Source organism: Lepidochelys kempii, chromosome 6, assembly GCF_965140265.1.
Source record: "Lepidochelys kempii isolate rLepKem1 chromosome 6, rLepKem1.hap2, whole genome shotgun sequence".
Taxonomy (NCBI): domain Eukaryota; kingdom Metazoa; phylum Chordata; order Testudines; family Cheloniidae; genus Lepidochelys; species Lepidochelys kempii.
The window spans coordinates 53,575,125-53,590,381 of record NC_133261.1 but is presented as its reverse complement, the minus strand read 5'-3'; the positions used below and the strand labels follow the sequence as shown (position 1 = coordinate 53,590,381).

General features: G+C 42.9%; 1 protein-coding gene across 7 annotated transcripts in view; it reads right to left on the bottom strand.

Annotated features, from left to right (window-relative positions):
- The window catches only part of PRR5L (proline rich 5 like), an 86,637-nt gene that overhangs the window by 63,284 nt on the left and 8,096 nt on the right, over positions 1-15,257 (bottom strand). For 2 of the 7 annotated variants that reach the window (XM_073347993.1, XM_073347999.1), the window contains exon 1: positions 8,209-9,488. The gene's annotated coding sequence lies outside the window, so the exon portion shown is untranslated. Of the gene's footprint in view, positions 1-8,017; positions 8,060-8,208; positions 9,496-12,803; positions 12,824-15,257 lie in introns of those variants that run through there. The other 5 variants (XM_073347996.1, XM_073347995.1, XM_073348001.1 and 2 more) reach the window with 5 other exon arrangements.

Genomic DNA, 15,257 nt, shown 5'->3' with positions numbered 1-15,257 from the left:
CCCTCACGAGGGATCCAGACAGTTTTGTGACATGTTAATCTTAGCACTCCACAAGGATCCCAAAGTGTTTTACAAAGGAGGGCAAGACTCATGATATCATTTTACAGATGAGGGAATGCAATTACAGAGCCCTAGAGTGACTCCCTCAGATGAGTGAGCAGCAGAGGTAGCAATGAAGCCCAAGTCTCCCAACCCAGGGCCCTATCCACTGAAGGCAACCATCTCTCCAGTGTTTGCCAGGAAACTACCACGGTGATAGATTTCGTTATAGCCTCTAAACAAGTTCAGTGAAAGTTCTCTCAAACCTGGGCCCAGTTATGATTTGACAGCAAAACCATGCAAAGGTTACCAAAAAACTCAGTGGTTTCCAGTGACTTTTGCTTTGAGCTGTTGAGGCTGAATCACACCTGAAACTCCAAGCAAGACACTTGGTGGGGGTGGTGGGAACAGTCTGAGAACTGAAGCATAAGAAAACCTTTGCCTGCAGCCCACCGCGGTTTGAAAAGGCCCACTCTATTTCTGACACCACAGAGGCCTCTTTGGAACCTATGGTGTTAAATAGGTGTATGTCACACATGTACTATGAGCACTAAAATCCTTATGAAAATTCTAAGAAAATAAAAAGCTGAGTTTCTTTATGACCAGTTAGCTTAGTTTTGAGCCAAAGAGATCAGGTCATGCTCCAGAGCATACAGGGAAAGAATGATGTTGTAATTAAGTCACTGGATTAGTAACCAAGAGAACTAGGTTCTATTCCTGTCTCTACCACAGATTTCCTGTCTGATCTTTGGCAAGTTACTTAACTCCTGTGCTTCAGTTTCTCCATTTGAAAAATGGAGGAAATAATGCCTACCTTTTATGGGTGTCAAGAGGCTTAAAATGTTTGTAGAACCACTTTAAAAGGCTTGGGTGGAAAGTGCTAGAGAAGAACAACTCATTCGTATAGTCACATAGCAGATCTGCCTGAAATTATAAACACTTTTGAATTACAGACTTTAAGAGAAGTGAATTGATTTAATCTGGATTAAGACAAACTAGATTTCTCACTAACCAACAACCACAATACAAAACGGATTACAGCCTGAGGCAAAAGGATACAATCAAATTTTAAAACTGAAATAAATACAGATCCAGTACCAGGCCTTAAGAAAACTACACACCATTTGCCAGGGACAAGAAAAAAACTTTTCCTGGTCAGGGGTGGAATACAGAAACATGGAGGGCTAAGCCATCCTTTTTTGCGAAATTTATAGATTTCATTTAAAAAGAACATTTTAGCTCAGTGGTTCTCAAACTTTTGTACTGGTGACCTCTTTCACATAGCAAGCCTCTGGGTGCGACCCCCCCTTATAAATGAAAACACTTGAAAATATATTTAACACCATTATAAATGCTGGAGGCAAAGCGGGGTTTGGGGTGGAGGCTTACCGCTCGCGACCCCTTTTGGGGTCCCGACCCCCGGTTTCAGAACCCCTGTTCTAGCTATTAGGGCTAATGACCCAAACCAATGCTGTCTGAGTCTGCAGACAGAGAGCTTGAGTGCCTCCACTGCTCATAGCTTTGCCAAGCAGCAAGCTCAGCAGCATCCAGTCATCTGAGGTTCTCCCATCACAGTGTAGCTAGTCCAAGATAAACCCCTGGTGGTGTTGACCGTTACTCATTTCAGCAAGTTAATCTCATGTTTTTTGAGGGCCTGATTCGTGATTTTTGAATGCTTGGGGTTGGCAATACTACTACCCATAGAAGTAAGTCCTTCTCTACAGTAGGTTTATTTTCTTAAAATTTACCACTGGTAGGAGTACTAGTGTAGATTTAACACACTGACAAAAGCTATGTCATGGTCCCTCTCTAGAGCTCGTACAGTAAAGGATAATGGCCTACCGCTAAGGGGTTTAACTTTACATGGAACTTTAACTCAAATGCTAGAGGTCTATGCTGAAGGTCTTCACTTCAAACCTTGCTGAAAACCCATAGAGGGAACTGTTTTATACCTTGTCTCCGCGTGAATTTTACCGGGAGATAGCTAACTCCAGCTATTCCCTGCAAAATCACACTTTTTTTTTGGCCGTGAAGACATAGGGCTTGTCTACACTTCAAATGTGACACAGCTGCAGCGCTGCAGTTGTGCCACGGTAGCACGTCACTGTAGATACTCTCCACACTAACGGGAGGTGTTCTCCTGTCGGCGTACGAATCCTCCTCCCTGAAAGGTGGTCGCTAGATCAACGGAAGAATTCTGCTCTCAATCTAGTGCTGTCTATACCAGGGGTTAGGTCAGCATAGCTATGTCTCTCCAGAGGGTGGATTTTTCATGCACCACGAGTAAGCAACAACACTTTCTAGTGTAGACAGGACCTACATGTTTTGCATGACTGGGGTCTTGGCCGGCCTGAGGAATAACTAGCACATTTACGTATTCAAAGTCAAAAACCAACATGAACTTTCAACTGCTGTATCCTGTTTTCAGTCTCTCTCCAATGATACCAGTAACATCTGCAGCAAAACTCCAGGAAGCATGTAAATGTATTCATTCTGACAAAGCGTACTGTCCTAGCCACACAGAACAGTTTGTGAAGATTAGAAGAGCTTTGCTCTGCCTATGGAGAAATCTGGCAACATGATATTTTTTAAAAAGAAAAAGAAAAATGTAGCTGCTCAACATATCAACTGCTCACATTCAATTAAAACAAATCCCACATCACAGGTTAAAGCACGCAAGCCATGTCAGGTTAAATTTAATGACATTTTATTGCCCATGAGATGCTAATTAGAGCAAATGCAAGATCTCTTTAGACATGACTTAGTCCAATTTAAATAAACACAAATCTTTTAGGTCCATCCATACAATAAGTAGAAGTGATCTGGCAAAATTAAACCTTTTCTGCACTGGACACTTCCTTAACATTTCCCACCTTTGCAGCTCCACTGGTAGTAACAACAGTGGGAGAACCTGAACAGACCAGCCACCGGTGTTTTCACCATCTGTTTATCCCTGGGTTAGAAAATGTGGCCATTGAGAACCCCAGTGGCTGTACAAGCCCTGTTTACAGAACAACCCTCCCTACGGCTTTTCAACAGGGGTTGTTTGAAGTGAAGACTTTCAACACAGACCTCTACCATCTGAACTAAAGATAACCTCTCAGCTTGCATCAGTAGTAGACTGTTATCCTCCATTAGACAAACACTAAAACAGGATCACAGCACATGTCTGCTTAGTGTGTAAAATCTACACTTGCACTCTCACCAGTGGTAAATGTTAAGACAATACATCTAGTGTAGACAACACCACCATACTTATGTGGTTAACAGCACTGTCAACCCTAAATGTTCAAAAATCATGAGTCAAGCCCCCCAAGAATCATGTGACTGACTTAAAAACCAAAAGGTTTTAAAAAATTAATCGATTTTGAGTTCTATTACTTGAGTCTGGTTTCGGAGCCTGTGAGATAGACTTGGTTCTTGTTTTCAAATTGTTGTTCCTTACAACTATAGGAGCTAGAAACTTTTTTTTTTTTTTAATGGAAGCTGAGGGTCCCTGGAAGCTGGGACTTCAAGAAAAACACCCAATATTGTGAGTGATGGCAACACAGCTTTTTATTACTGGGCCCTTCAGTTTTGAAAATAAACCTTGTGAGTCTTGGAACTCATCTGAACTGACATTGTATAATCCATTAATTGGTTACACAAAACTGTTTAAAGGAGCCTTTATCTTGAAGGGTGGGTGCAATTATGATACCCATGCTAGCTGTCAACTACACTGTAAATAGCCACATTCCAGTTCTTTATTTGCTTTTACAGAGCGATAGAAGGTTTTCTAATGGGCTTTGTTGACTGTTGATGTACCAACAGTTCTTTTAAGAATTCCACCACAGTGTCCCAAGTTAAACCATTTTGAACTGAAAGTTTTCATAATTGATGGGCAGAAGACTAGGAATACAGGGCTTGCCATACTGGATCAAATCCATCTAGCCGAGTGTCTTGTCTCTGACAGTGGCCAGAACCAGCCACTTCAAACAAAGGTGCCAGAAACTCCCACACTGTACAATTATGGAATAATCTGCCTCTGGGGAAGTTTCTTCCTAACCCCATCAATTAGTGATTGGCTTGTAACCTGAACATACCGCAAACGCATCATTGCCTAGCTATATACACATCTAGTCCCTTTTTCAATCCTACTAAAATCTTGGCGGCAATGACATCCTGTGACAGTGAGTGACACATGTTAATTATGGGTTGTGTAACAAAAAAGCATTACGTCTGAAGTCCCCTTTTTCTTGTATTATGAGAAAGTAAATGGGAGAACCTGATTTATCTTCTTCATATAAAATATAGTACCCTAGACTTCTTCACACAGTGCACAGTCAACCTGTGGAACTCCTTGCCTGAGGAGGTTGTTAAGGCTTGGACTATAACAGGGTTTAAAAGAGAACTAGATACATTCATGGAGGTTAAGTCCATTAATGGCTATTGGGCAGGATGGGTAAGGAATGGTGTCCCTAGCCTCTGTTTGTCAGAGGGTGGCGATGGATGGCAGGAGAGAGATCACTTGATCATTACCTGTTAGGCTCACTCCTTCTGGGGCACCTGGCATTGGCCACTGTCGGCAGACAGAATACTGGCCTGGGTGGACCTTTGGTCTGACCCAGTATGGCCGCTCTTATGTTCTTAGACACATTCAATGGGAGAAGAAATTATGAATACCTTTCTAAGAGTCGTGCTACAGCTCAATCAGAAGCTATGGGTTTGATGCAGGAATTACTGGGTGAGGTTCTATGGCTTGCATTATGCAAGAGGTCAGACTAGATAATAATGGTCTTAGAACTTATGAATGGTGTTAATCAGGGAAACTGAGCCCAAACACTATGAATAAAAGTGCTTTTAGATATTCTACCTTACTGGATTAAAAGAAATAAAGATCTAATTAAATCTCTATTTCCATCTCAAAATCTACTGCCATATTTTAGATCCTCAAATGTACATACCATACGATGTATAATGGAAGAGCTGGCATGTGGCTGCACATACCACTGGACTCTAATGGAAATGAATTAAAATCATGGAACTGTGTGCCCTGTTGCCCTACACTGCGACAGCTAATGGAGATTTTCCTTTAGTTCACATAATAGGGTCCTGTGCTCACAAAGCAGAAGATCATAGTTCTATCCCTGCTGTTATTGAGGTTCCAAGCAGCCAGGAGAAGCAACATAGCGACAACCAGGAATGCATCCGATGAAGTGAGCTGTAGCTCACGAAAGCTTATGCTCAAATAAATTTGTTAGTCTCTAGGGTGCCACAAGTCCTCCTTTTCTTTTTGCGAATACAGACTAACACCGCTGCTACTCTGAAACCAACCATGAAATTGTAAGTGACCAGGGATTTGTTAAATATTTATTACCGGGATCCTTACAGTTATTGTCCAAGATATACTTTGCTCCAGACATCCAGGATAACATTGTGGTGAGGGTAATAAAACAGGGAAAATATATGCTTGTTTGTTATGGGGAAAACCCAAACATTTGACATTTTACATAGTTCCCTCCTAATAAAAAGGAACAATAAAACTATATTAACGTCTGAAAAATATGTTTCACCACACAAGCATTTTAATAGTCTCATACAAATGAGCCTATAAAAACTTCACCTGGAATCCTCATTTACAGTAGTCAGGACAGGAAATGGGTAAGATTTCCCTAGCCCCAGCACACTAATTTTAAGAAGGCCAAGCTATTCCTTCTGATTTTAAATGGCAGATGCAATAAGTAAAGACAAGCACATGGCTCATCCGAAAGAGGTAGGACAAAAGAAAAGTCTGGGGTGGAAGAAGAGATGAAAAAGAGATCCAGCCCCTAAAACCTGCCACCAACACTACCCCAAAAGGGGGCTTTAATACACAAAATCAAGGCACTAGAAAAACTCAATGGTTTGGGGAAGAGAGAAATAAATTAATGAGGTTTTCAAAACTGAGCCCATGTCACTTTTCAGGTGACATAGAAGGTTTAAGGAAGGTTTAACCACCTTGTCCTGGGGAAATTCCAGCACAGGTAAATGCATTCTGCTTAACTAAATTCCCCCTGCCAAAACACTTGGATAAAAGTATTTCTTCCTGACAGTCCCAAACAATTTCAATGGCCTATTGTTCTTGTGTACTCCTTTAAATGACTGGTGCATTCCACCCCAGAGATGGCTGCACTGACATGTTGTGGAACAAATTCTGCTCACATAGAAGTCAGTAACACTGTCTGTATTATGAGAAGTTTCCCACTACTGATGACAGGTACAGCTGAATTGGTGTTGAAATGGTTTAACTGCAACTGCAGACCAGGACAGATTATGTTCAGCGCTGCACCGACTGCTCACACACATTGTCAGTCACAGGTCATTTTTGTACATAGACAAGGCTAATGAAGTTACTCACATGGGTAAAGAGAGCAGAATTTGACTTATATTTGTAAAGCTATTAGAATGTCTGGGGATTTTTAGGGAAAAATCTTGAATAAATATTAGAACAATGAAGACATGAAACTAACCAAGAAGTAGTTTATACCACTGTGGCCTATGATAAAGTTTCTCTGTGGCTTCTATGATAGGAAAAGAAAGATTATGGATCAATTTCTGTGCTGAATTTATGCAACCTAGCTGAAGTCATAACTGACTATATACTCTAAACATACACACACACACACTGTAAACAGATATTATGTGTTGAACCACAGACACTGGTGAGTTTAGCATAACTGAAACCTTTCATACCACAGAATTATAGTGTTGTCTACAACTATGCTCAGAATTTGTTGCTGACAAACAAAAATGCACAAAATCCAGGGACAGGGCTCATATGATTAGAAGACCAGCAAAAATAAATAAATAATAAAAAGTATAGGCAGTTATAAACTGCATCACCCCCAAAACCTGCATTATGTACATTTACATTTCTGCCCAGCCCAGGCAAGTGACAAGAGTTGCAAGTGCTGGGACATTTCAGAGAACTGGGGAAAGAAGGATGTTGGGATTCTTTCCACTAATAGGAACTCTGGTGAAAATATTAACATTTTGTCTATTAAAAACAGCCAGTTACAAAAATTTCCCAGTGCACAGAGACCCTGAGCAATTATTAGGGAAGAAGAAAGGTTCCACTTTCATTCACAAAACAGCCAGACAAATGAACTTCACACAAGTACTGAGAAAAGATGGGAGGGAGGGGGTGTTAAAGAGGATGGATCTCTCTTCTCTGCCTTTTAGGACAAAAAGAAAAGGAGGACTTGTGGCACCTTAGAGACTAACAAATGTATTTGAGCGTAAGCTTTCATGGGCTAAAACCCACTTCATCGGATGCATGCAGTGAAAAATACAGTAGGAAGATTTTATATATATACATATACACACACATATATACACACACACACACACATATATACACATATACACACACAGAGAGAGAACATGAAAAAATGGATGTTGCCATACCAACTATAACAAGCTAATCAGTTTAGGTGAGCTATTACCAGCAGCAGAAAAAAACAAACAACTTTTGTAGTGATAATCAGGCTTTCTGCCAGTTACATGGCTGCAGTCTCTTTGAAACAGGCTACATTATAATTAAATTCATTTAGCAAACCGAAAAAGCCAGAGAAAAATTTCTTTTTCCCACCCCCAATTTCAGAATTACTGTATCTCCTGAGGGGAAGGGATAGAGTGAGGCATTTTGTTTTCAAGATGACTCACTCTTCAAAGACATCAAAAGCCCGGAGATTCTATTTTTATTTGTTTATGTTAATGGGAACCTTGCTCATTTTTTGTTTTGTTTTGAATCAAGCAGGCTCTCGCTGTCAGTGCATCCCATGCCTCAGTAATCATTAACAAATGGACAAAAACAACCCAACCAGTTGAAAGTGTCAGCCTAAAATATAAAGCACATGGCTCTTATAGCAGGTCAGACACAACCCAAACTTCTCTTCTGCAAACTCTCTCAAGATAAACATCTTGTTAACACACCAGAGACCGTTTTAACTGCAACAACCTTGCGATTATCTCCTGTTCAAGCAAGACAAACGCTGACACTGTGATCCGAAATCCACGATTGCCATTTGCTGCTGTAGCTCCTCAGAGATCTCCCCTCCTCTCTTTGCATTACGCTGAATTACAATGCATTCCCCCACCACCTTAGATTGCCAGTGTAAAGACAAAAATGAAAGTGTATTTTACACTCACCCCCTTTTTATGTTAAGTTAGGGCTGCATCGCGGCTTTTGGAGAAGGAAATAAGAGATGACCGCTGCTAGAAATGTTTCAGCTCTCTCCTGAGACTTTTCACATCAGGGAGTGAAGGAGTTTCTATTTTATCCGCCGCGATCTGGCCAATGCCACTTAGAATTTTACAACTTGCCGGCTCCGGTCCAGTTTTTATTTTTACAATGTGCCTTTTGCTGGCTCCTCCCAGGAGAGACAAATGGGGGAGAGGGGAAAGTCCAGGGAGTCCCCTGGAGGAAGTGTGCCGCTGCTCTCTCTCTGCTTTGGAGGCTTGCTTGAACTGTTAGTCAGTTTCCAGCTCCTGGGGAAAGAAGAAAAGTCCGCTCAGCTTCTATTCAACTATTTCAGGAAGTTTAAGTTCTTTGGCCTTGAAAGAAAAAGAAGAGAGAGAAAAAGATGCAACAGTTTCACATGCCTCTTCCTGCTGGAGCACCTCTGCCTCCGGCACAGCTAATGCTAAACATTCAAGTGTAACAAAGCCGAGCAGAGGAAACTTGAAGGGGAGGGAGGGAACCATAGATTTGAATGAGGGGCACCGTGCACGGGATGTCTGAGTCTGCACAGTTAAAGCCCACCCTTAACAGCGCCTGCCTGGCCTGCCAAGGAGCTGGTCACTGACTTTGTGTTGCTAAATACAAACAGTTTTGAAATGCTGCATTTAATTGGCAGCAATGTGCTGAAATCGCATCCAGCCTCCGGTGGGAGTTTAGATAAGCAGAGCACGCCGCGAGGGGGAAACTGAAAGGCAAAATATTATGGCTTGGTGACTTTAAGAGGGGGGCAGGAGGCGGTTCCTTATTAATATGATCAGATCTTGGATGCTTTCAACAGAACAACGAATTTCACTTCAAAAATAGCGCTTCTCTCCCAGCTTTCCGCGGAGTCCGCTTTTGAGAGCCTGGCAGGGTCTGAGCCCAAATGGCGAGCACACCCAGGGGGAAGGCGAGCAGGAATTCGCCGGGGACACGAATTACGGAGAGAGATGGAGCCACTGCGGCTCCTCTGGGACATTGCTCAGCTGGACAGCCTCCGAAATGGAAAGCCAGCGCGCGATAGGTGGGTTGGGTTGTTTTCCAGCTTTCTCTGCGGTTTTCTGGTGGCGGCCGGTTTCCCCGCAGTTTGTTCTGCTTAGCGGTAGTGCTCCTCAGTCGGTCCTGGGCAGGGCGCCGCTGAAACGCTGCTCACGTGCAGCAGCCGGAGTCCGGCAGCGCCTCCGAAACGCCACAGCCCCCCGACCCTGCAAACACACGCAGGAGTCGCTGTTCCGCGCAGAAACAGTCCCACGGGGTTCGGTGGAGCCACCCAGGCGATTCAGGTGCCCCGCGTGCTTACGTGTTTGCAGGACCAAGCCCAAAGTTTGTCAAACAAACAAACAAAGCCACATGCACAACGCCTCCCTTTCTTGCTAACACATTAGGAGAGTTCTGCTTCTGTTAACTAAGCTGTGTACCTGAGCTGCACACTTGTGACCAACACACTGGATGTTGGGACTACTGCCTTTAGTGCCTTCTCTTCCCAACTGTGCAGCTGACCTGAGCCCTGAGCCTGCAATGGGCTAAGCTAGCAGGGGCCCAGTGCACAAATGTCCATGCCACCTGCATCCTTGGGGCCATTGACTTCAGGAATGGGCTTCTAATAGCTCTATGAAAAGGAGGACTTGTGGCACCTCAGAGACTAACAAAGCTTGTGCTCAAATAAATGGGTTAGTCTCTAAGGTGCCACAAGTCCTCCTTTCCTTTTTGCGAATACAGACTAACACGGCTGCTACTCTGAAACCTAAATTCATTTGAGCATAAGCTTTCCTGAGCTACAGCTCACTTCATCGGATGCATTAGTCTCTAAGGTGCCACAAGTCCTCCTTTTCTTTTTGGGAATACAGACTAACAGGGCTGCTACTTAGAATCATAGAATACCAAGGTTGGAAGGGACCTCAGGAGGGCATCTAGTCCAACCCCCTGCTCAAAGCAGGACCAATCCCCAATTTTTGCCCCAGATCCCAAATGGCCCCCTCAAGGATTGAATTTACAACCCTGGGTTTAGCAGGCCAATGCTTAAACCACTGAGCTGTCCCTCCCCCTTAAACTGTCATAATAGCTCTATGCCTCGGTTTTACCTATAAAAAGGTATCATTAATGCCTCTCTCACAGGAGTGTTGTGAGTCTAACTTAATGCCCATCAAGATCTTTAAATAAGTGGTGCTAAATATGTGTAACAAATTAATGTAACCCACATTTCTGTACCTTAGAGACAAATCAGAGTGTACAGCTAAAATCATGTAGCTGTATTTTTCCCTCTAAGGAGCCTCACTGTTATTCTATAGGCTCGCATTCTCAAACTTTAGCAACCCGAGGACCTCCATTTTGATTTTTTTAAAAATGTGTGGACCCCCAAGTTCCCCACTCAGTCCCAGGCCCCACCCTGACTCTACCCCTTCCCCCAAGGCCCCACCCCACCTCTTCCCGACCTGCTCTACTCCTGCCCCTCCTTTTCCCCACCTCTTTCCACCCCCTCCTCCCTCACCCTCCCAGTGCCTCCTGCATGCCAAGGAGGGGGAGGAGTTGATCAGTGGGGCCTATGGACCACCTGGAGTACCTTCATGAACCCCAGTTTGAGAAACGCTGCTATAGGCTATATAAACAGGATGTATTACTACTGAATAAGTGCCTAAAAGTTCCAATCAGGCTGAACAAAGGACATGTTCCCCTGTGTTCCTGCCCCGAAAAAAACATGTGACATACAAAGACACAGTTTTTATATATCAGTATACTTGTTAACTATTCCAAGTAGATAAAGTGTCACTTATTCCTCATCTGCCCTTTAACCAAGCCAAAATTAATGAATTTCCTATCAGTTGTCATGGCAGAAATGGGTTCTGAGGGATTTGAAGGAGGGGAGTGTAGTAAATTTCAATGGGGTGCTAACTCCAAGATCCACTTCTCAAGGGAGTTCCTGCCAACCCCATCCCAGCAGGGGACACTGTGTGTGTCAGGAGGAGAAAAGTGAGGTGATCCTACTCCACCCACCAAAGCAGATACACTGTGTTAAGGACTGGTTTCAGAGGAACAGCCGTGTTAGTCTGTATTCGCAAAAAGAAAAGGAGTACTTGTGGCACCTTAGAGACTAACCAATTTATTTGAGCATGAGCTTTCGTGAGCTACAGCTCAAAAGTGAGCTGTAGCTCACGAAAGCTCATGCTCAAATAAATTGGTTAGTCTCTAAGGTGCCACAAGTACTCCTTTTCTTTTTGTGTTAAGGACTGAGGACACCCTCTGCTGCCAGCTCTGCCTCTCTGGAGGAGAGGGGGTCGAAGAGAGTCCCTGCTGCCACTCCTGGGGAGGAAAAGGGCCCCATTACTGCTGTCCAGGCCTCTCCAGGAAAGGTGGGAGGGCACCCTATGACTTCCATTACAAGTTGGGGGTGGGGCCAAAAGGGACCCCTTTGTCATGGTGTGCTTGGGACCCGCAATTGACTTAATCCAGTCCCGGCTGCCTAACTTTGTTAGTGGAGTAGAGGCAGTGAGATGGCCATGTGATATGAGACAAGAAGGGAGGGTTAGAGATGTGAAGGACCTTGAAGGGGAGGACAGGAAATGTACACTTAATAGGGTGTCAGGGAGAGCCAGTGGAAGGATTCAAAGAGCGAGGTGCTGTGGTCAGATTAACGGGCAAGGAAGGTGATTTTAACAGCTTCATTTTGCCTTTCAGTCATGAAAAATTTCAGAGTAGCAGCCGTGTTAGTCTGTATTCACAAAAAGAAAAGGAGTACTTGTGGCATCTTAGAGACAAATAAATTGGTTAGTCTCTAAGGTGCCACTAGTATTCCTTTTCTTCTAGTCATGAAAAAGTACAGGAAGATTGATCCTGATGGAAACTCCTTACACCACTCAGAAAAGCAATCATCTAAAAAACGACAATACTTAGCACCTGATCAAACAGCATAGTACAAACAGACTGTGGGACAGAGGAGTTTACTCCCTATAGGGTCCGATTAAAGCATCATTAAAAGAATTGAAGAACACTGCAAATCAGCATCACCAAAGATGTTATCACAGCCATTTACATATTGAACAGCTATGCACGAAATTGCTGCAGAAATTTTTGCTTGGGTTTTTTTTACCACACATCCTCCCCACAGCGAGATTGCTATAGGACTGCAGCCCTCTCCCACTCAGATGTCCTGCTCTCACACATGCTGTTCTAAAGAGGGCAAAACCACAAGAGGTGTCACTAAAAAACATGACCTTTTATTGGTTTGGCTTATAATATATTTTATATTTTCAGTCGGGTGAAAGATTGAATCCATGTGGATGCAGCACACTGTGTAACTTTATCATGGATATTTGATCCTACCTGTTTTCTGTAATACACGCTTCCCAGAAGTTAGACCACACTGTCGCTCTGCCTACAGAGCTAATAGCTAGAGAGCATGAATAAGGAGTCAGGAATTCTGAATATTGTTCCTGGCTCAGACACTGATTTGCTGTGTGACCTTGTGCAAATCATATCACCACTTTATGCCTCAGTTACTCACCTCTTAGATATATGTAACAATACTTACTGCTGCTTAAAGGTGATTTCTGGCAAAAGGGAGAAGTGGTGTTCAACTCCTAAGAGCCCTCTGAAAGGGTTGACTGTGATTGTGCATGCAAAGAGCATTATCCTGTTAGCTTGGCAAGTCAAAACTCTAGTACAAAATGTGATTCAGGAAACAAAATGTGATTCCACATGGAAAAGTGTGGCGGTATTACAGATTCTCTGAATCACAGATATTCAGGGGGAGGGAGGATTCTGAGAAGTGGTAATGCTGAACACAACCTAAAGTAGCTGGAGAGTGGACAGGGCATTAGACATGATTCTGATGTGAGATGACAGCAAAAAGACCTATGCAATTTTGAGCTGCATAAGTCACAGAGACAGAGATAATGGTACTTGTGGCACCTTAGAGACTAACAAATTTATTAGAGCATAAGCTTTCATGAGCTACAGCTCACTTCATCGGATGCATACAGTGGAAAATACAGTGGGGAGATTTTATATACACAGAGAACATGAAACAATGGGTGTTACCATACAATCTGTAACAAGAGTGATCAGGAAAGGTGAGCTATTACCAGCAGGAGAGGGGGAGGTGTGGGGGGACCTTTAGTAGTGATAATCAAGGTGGGCCATTTCCAGCAGTTTACAAGAACAGTAGGAGGAGAAATAAACAAGGGGAAATAGTTTTACTTTGTGTAATGACTGGGAGTGGAGCTCTCCTGCTGGTAATAGCTCACCTTTCCTGATCACTCTTGTTACAGTCTGTATGGTAGGTTTCAGAGTAACAGCCGTCTTAATCTGTATGGTAACACCCATTGTTTCATGTTCTCTCTGTATATAAAATCTCCCCACTATATTTTCCACTGAATGCATCCGATGAAGTGAGCTGTAGCTCACGAAAGCTTATGCTCTAATAAATGTGTTAGTCTCGAAGGTGTCACAAGTACTCCTTTTCCTTTTGTGGATACAGACTAACACGGCTGCTACTCTGAAACCAGAGATAATGGTGCCTTTCTGTATAGCCTGTATAGCCTGGTGCAAACAGATCTGAAACACTGCATTCAATTCTAGGCACCCCATTATCAGAAAGCATGGGGTTGCTCATAGAACAGCAACAAAAATTATCAAGGTTTTGGAGACTCTGCCCAATGAGTAAAGACCTAAGATCTGAATGTGCCAAGGTGTGCTAGGGGGACAAGATAAGAGTCTACAACTATCTGAGGTGTAAAACACCAAGGAGAAAGGAAGACTATTTAGGGAGGCACAAGGGTGTATAATTAGGAGTAATGGTATAAGGGACTGAAATTAAGCAAAATAAAATGTAGGATGAGTACCATTAAAAGTCTTTTGGCTATGAAATCTGTTACGCTGTAGAATAGTCACTCTGAAAGCCCTATTGCTTGGGACAATTAAAATGAGATTGAGCATAACGCTAGTGTATCTAGGCAAATTCTGCATTGGTTGATGGTGTGTGTGGGCTAACCGATCTTACGTTGAGGGATTTTCCATCTCTAACTCCTGTGGTTCTAAGGCTTTCTCCACTTTAGGACACTGTTTGGCATGTCTGAAGCAAACCTGTAAGAGATAAGGCAAATAGACTAGCCCTCTGGGAGGGAAAATCTAAAGAGAGAAAAGGACTAAAGAAGTGTTTGTGTACAATATTCTACAGTTACACCAGAAATCATAGTAAAAAGAAAAAAGCCAATGCAACGCACTGTCCTCATGCAGACCTTTGCTGGAAATGATACTGTAAAGCTAAGAGAAAATGAGGACTTGTGGCACCTTAGAGACTAACAAATTTATTTGAACGTAAGCTTTGGTGAGCTACAGATCACTTCATCAGATTAAGGTGCCACAAGTACTCCTTTTCTTTTTGCGAATACAGACTAACACGGCTGCTACTCTGAAACCTGTAAAGCTAAGAACATGGACAAACATTCACAGCCACAAATTGTTCATTCTTTCCATTCAGCAGCACAAGACACCATGTAATATCAAATCACAGTAAACTGGGAATTCCCATGAGATAGTGTGAGGAAGGGACCTACAATATTAAATTAGACTATGAAACGAAACTCATTGCCACAGAAAGTTGTTGGGAAGTTAGCAAGATTCAGAAAAGGACTGGACATCTATATGTATAAGAAGAATATTCACAGTTACAATAGTTAATACTAACAATAATTTTGGAAGGGATATTAAACCTCATGCTTCAGAGCTTCTTTAACTAATAGAGATCAGGATGAGATCTACTGTAGGAAGCAGATTAAGCCACATCAATCTACTGTGAGGTTCTTACATCTTCCTCTGAGGCATCTGGTGCTGCCACGGAAGGAGAGAAGACACTCGGATCTGGTCCAGTCTGGCTATTCCCGTTTCTATTCCAAAGGTGCTCCTGTAGTGGGGTATCTAGATTGTGGGGCAACATAAAGGAGAGCATTTCCCCTTCTGCTTCCCCAGGGCAAGAGAAGCCTGA